At 41.7% G+C, this 4894-nt stretch overlaps 1 protein-coding gene across 3 annotated transcripts in view; it reads left to right on the forward strand.

Moving 5' to 3' along the window:
• The window catches only part of PRLR (prolactin receptor), a 210787-nt gene that overhangs the window by 139399 nt on the left and 66494 nt on the right, over window positions 1–4894 (forward strand). For all 3 annotated transcript variants that reach the window (XM_019517974.1, XM_019517976.1, XM_019517975.1), the window contains one exon: window positions 1569–1638. The gene's annotated coding sequence lies outside the window, so the exon portion shown is untranslated. The remainder of the gene's footprint in view (window positions 1–1568; window positions 1639–4894) is intronic.

Here is a 4894-nt window from a genome sequence, read left to right on the forward strand (position 1 = left end):
TTCACGGTCAGGGCGGCTAGGGTCTGGAACCAACTTCCAAGAGAAGTGGTGCAGGCTCCTACCCTGGGGGTTTTTAAGAGGAGGTTAGATGAACACCTTGCTGGGGTCGTTTGACCCCAGTACTCTTTCCTGCCATGGCAGGGGGTCGGACTAGATGATCTGCTCAGGTCCCTTCCGACCCTAGAAACTATGAAACTATGAAAATGCCATTTTCATGTTGGGAAGACAATGTGAGGGAGTAGTCATGCCATCAGTGCATGAAATCACTTCCTTATGGAAGCAATTAGGACTTCCAAAACAGATCCGTGGTAGAATATAGCCATAAGCTTTTGTTGCATGATAAAGTAAATAGAAGCTGGAAAATGTACCTTTGAACAAAACAATCTAAAATCAAAACCAATGATCCCACATTTTTAAATATGTCTTGTTCATGCAGTCCCATTTCAAATGGGGCTCCAACAGAAAAGTTGTACAATTAAAAAAAATAAGCAAACCACTGCCAGATAGGTTGGGACTCCAGGGCTGGAACTCATAGTTTTCAGGCTTCTTTTTGGGAGTTCTAGGAGGTAGACAGTTTGGGTTATCACTATCCCTGGTATAACTCCATTAAATCTCCAAGTCCAGATGAATCTGGCATCTGATTTCTGTTCTGGTAAAACAGGGATTATGAACTATTTTGCTAAACTCCACCCTTAAACTACTTTTTTGCCTCATGTCACACCCAGGTGATTAGTTTCAATCTTTGATACCTTGGATGTAAATGTATATTTCTGCTGTATTCAACACTGTATTATGCAAGTAAACACATGAGTGTACACACACCCACGCAGTTCATTTATCTCGAAATTATTTGGCTGCTAGGTGTTATGTTATTGGCAAAAAGATTTATGATTCTCATTAGCTTTCCTGCAATGGTGCCGAACACTAGAATACCCTGATAACTTGGCATTACTGTTGCTCACGTGTTCCATACGCTACCCAGAATGTCCTTGCTGCTACCTGTATACTCTGTTTTTTCTCAGACTGTTAAATGAGAGAAGATACTACAACTAATTGGCACAGTGACGTTGGTTGTTTTATATCTAATTAGTCTTCTTTTCTGAAAGATAAACTGTCCAGTGAACTTTGGATAAGTTATTTGTTCACAAAGAGAACATGAAAAGGGTATGACCTGTGGAAAGACAACAAGAAAGATTTATTTTGGTAGGCACTGTGCTTTTCTGTCAGTCATCTAGTCTCAGTATACTACCGAGAAAGGTAAAATGCATCCCATATTGTTGTGGGGGGAGGTCGGGGTTTGGGGGAGGGTCCAGTGGCGGGTGCTGATGGGTACACAGTAGTATGATGTTTTTCTCTATTTCTCCCATTTTTGTAAATTCATTTAGGCATTTTTGTGAAAATGTATGAAGCCAAATTAACCTGTGGTTTTAAAGTACTTTAGTTGCATTAAAGTCAATAAGGTCATGTCACCTTAAACCAATAATATATTTTGTCTCTGATTTTTTTGCCAGGAAAATAATAGTAATATTTTTTTTCTTTTTAATACTAACATGACTTTCTTCTTGTAGATAATGGATTGATCAGATATTCATGAACACCAGTATCAAGAAATCTCATTCGCATAAATGAATTGGACAGGTAAGATGATGAATTTTTAATTTATTTGACTCCATGAACATAGTATTAAAACAGTTATAGCACAGTAAAATAATTACTGAAGGATCAGGCTTTGATGAATACTAAAAGTGGATTGACTTAGAATTTGACCAGCTGTTTGTAAAGTTCAGACTCTATAACTTATGCCTCCGTTTCTTTCCTTTGTAAAAGGAAGTGTTCTGAAAGCTGAAATCACAAACTTAAAGGCTAGGGACAGACATTACACAAACCAGTTTAAGTGATCAGAAACTGGTTTAAACCTGTAACAGAACAGATGTTCAGTGCACATAAACGACTTTGAAAATGGCTGAAACAAGTTTGAGATAAACCTGGTTGAATGTAATATTAGACTTAACTGATACGGGTGAATCTGATTTATGTAATGTCTGTCCCAGACCCCTTGCTGGTTTAAGTTAAACCAGGTTACCCCAGCATCCCAGCATGCTCTCTGGGCTGAGCGGGGCTCTCTGCTCCATGGCTGCATCTCCAGCAGTCTCTGCAGGCATCTGCCTGTCTTCCCCCTGCTCCCCACTTCCCCTCCCCACTCTCTGCTAAGCAGGCATTTCCCTGTCCCTCACAGGCACCTCTCAGCATTAGCTAGCAGACCTCTGGCTACCTCCAGAGCTGTGACAGATGGACAAAGGCAGAATCAACAGGTAGCTGGTAATGTCCCTCTGTTGTTTTCTTAGTGGGCTGATAAACACTGAGTTAGGGGTGACAAACATTCCCTGCTGGGGGGAGGGGAACCCCTCCCTAATCATAGCATCCTATGTGGGGGGGGGGAGGGTCTGGCCACTCCCCACCCCCAGCTCAGCGCTGTAGAAGGGAGGGGAGGGCTGCTCTAGCACCTCCCAGCTTCTAGCCTGAACCACTGCAGGCATTTGCCTGCATTTCTGGGATGTCTGTCTGGTCATAAACTGATTCAGCCTAGCCAGGTTAGACTAACTTGCAAAGATTGAATCAATTCAGGCTCAGGATTTTCGAATGTCTGTCCCTAGCCAAACAGATAAACATGGCAAAGGAGTGAAACTGTGGTGAGGAACCATGAGATGAGCACAGTGAAGGATTTAATGCGTAATTGATATTTGTTGAGAGAGAAGGGGAAGCATCCTCTTTCACTTAGAGGGTTAGATTGGACATCAGAGTGGTTTGGCATGGAGTTAGTAGGTTTGCAATGCTGCAGAGGTTGTTGAGTGGAATTCACATTGTGAAAATGCTTAAGTTGGCTTTTGAAGGAGAAATGGCTGCCTCTCCCCAGTGTGTTGGCCATTGGCCACAGCTATATGGAAGGGCTTGATGAGCAACCTTACAAGTAGAACGTGGCAGCTATTGAAGGCCATGTTATGGCTCCATAACCACAGGCTTTGTTGTATGTGCGTGTGTATCTCCTTCCTCTTAAGAATCAGAAGAGAATACTAAATTCAATAGTAACTCCATGGGGCATTTACTTAAGTAGAATATAATGACCCCTAAAGTTGAAAAAAAGACTTGATCAAAACCTTCAAAAGAATGATATAAAAACTTTAATTATTACAGTTAATCAGGGACTTGGTTTTATATACATCCTGGCAGCTTTCTGTCTACTGTATCCCATGTGGAAGAATTTATTCAGTATTAATTTAAAATATTCACCCTTCTGGACTGCCACCTATTCATTTTAAGGAAAGGTCTTGTTTGAGGCAGAGAAACTGCTCTCTTCATGCAAATATGACTAGATGAATATGGTATTTTAAATAGGTATTAATACCTATATTCATAGATATGAATAGGTATTTTTCAGTGAAACTAAGTATTTTAAAAATAACATCTCAACAGATATCAGTTGGATCACAAAGCTTGCACCAAGCAATAGAATAAACACAGGCATAAAAACAACTGAAATATACTGTGCTTGGAACTGGCTGGCCTTTGCTCTTTCATGGCTGGCACTCCCTCGCCTAGTAATATAGATACCAGACTAAAATGGCTTTAAGATGCTTTTAGCGACATGTTTATGATCCTCAGACAAACAAAGAGCTCCTGTAATTCTTTTAAAGACAGTATTTTGCACACATTAATCTTAACCATAAAATAAGGCATCCAATCATCTCACACTTATAAACAGTTTTCTGACTTTTAAAACTTCAGTATTTTTAGCTTGACTTCATAGTAACATAGGACTGGACAAGATCTCTGAGGTCACTGAGTCGAATGCCCCATCTTAGGCAACTGTGTTTATACAACTTCTGTCATAAAGAGATCAAATTCCATTTTAAAGGTAGTTAGGTTTTTGTCCTAACTATTCCTTTTGGAAAGCTGTTTCAAAACCTCCCTTTCCTTTCACCTTCCTTTCACCTTCCTTCCCAACCTGTATGTACCCTTTGTTCATGACAATACTGTGTTTTAGTTTAAATAATTTTTTTCCCTTCCTCATACTTACCCCTCCTCACATGTATTTATCAGAGCAATCATGGCCTCATTCAGATGATCAAAGGCATGTGGTATGCAGCATTGCAAATCTAGGCGTTCTCTGTGCTGCTACTTTGCAGTGCAGGGAATTGTCTTGACCCTGGGAAATCCCGGGGTCAAAAAATTCCATGCCAAAAAAAACCAGGGTGATGCATGTGGCAGTAGCACATGCCACCCAAAACCAGAGCCTGGCCAGCCGGAGCCATGCTTCAGCTGCCAGCCAGGCTTCCTGCTGCAGGAAAACACTGTGGCTGCAGCTCCCTGAGGCCCCCCAGGTAAGGCTGCTGTGACCAGCATAGCTGCCGGCTCCAGGCTCTCCTACCCCACCCTGGGTAACCTGCTGTGCACTGGAGCGTGCATGGCCTGGGTGTTCCCCAAGGATAAGTAGCAGCAGCTCAACATATGCTGCCACTACTTGTCCCCAGGGAAACACACATTCCTGCTTGTGGGGCCACAGCCCATATGTCCTTTTAACATTTATTTTCCTGGGCTAAACAAACCAAGCTCTTTAGTACCTTCTCGTACAATAAACTCCCAAATCCCTTGATCATTCAGTTACCCCCTCTGTGTATCCCTTCCTGTTTTGATTTAATCTCTTGCACATGGGTAACTACAACTGTACATGGCATTTCAGATGAGTTTCACCAGTGTCTTGTGCAATCTCTACTGGAAGTTCCTCCTCTGAAATACTCTAGGATGAAATAGGGCTTTTTAACAGCTTCATCACTGAAACATGGTAGGACCCAATGCATGACTGGGCAGTGAATGTCAAGGGCTATAAGCTGTACAG

This window comes from Gavialis gangeticus, unplaced genomic scaffold, assembly GCF_001723915.1.
Source record: "Gavialis gangeticus isolate Ggan-Ray unplaced genomic scaffold, GavGan_comp1, whole genome shotgun sequence".
Taxonomy (NCBI): Eukaryota; Metazoa; Chordata; order Crocodylia; family Gavialidae; genus Gavialis; species Gavialis gangeticus.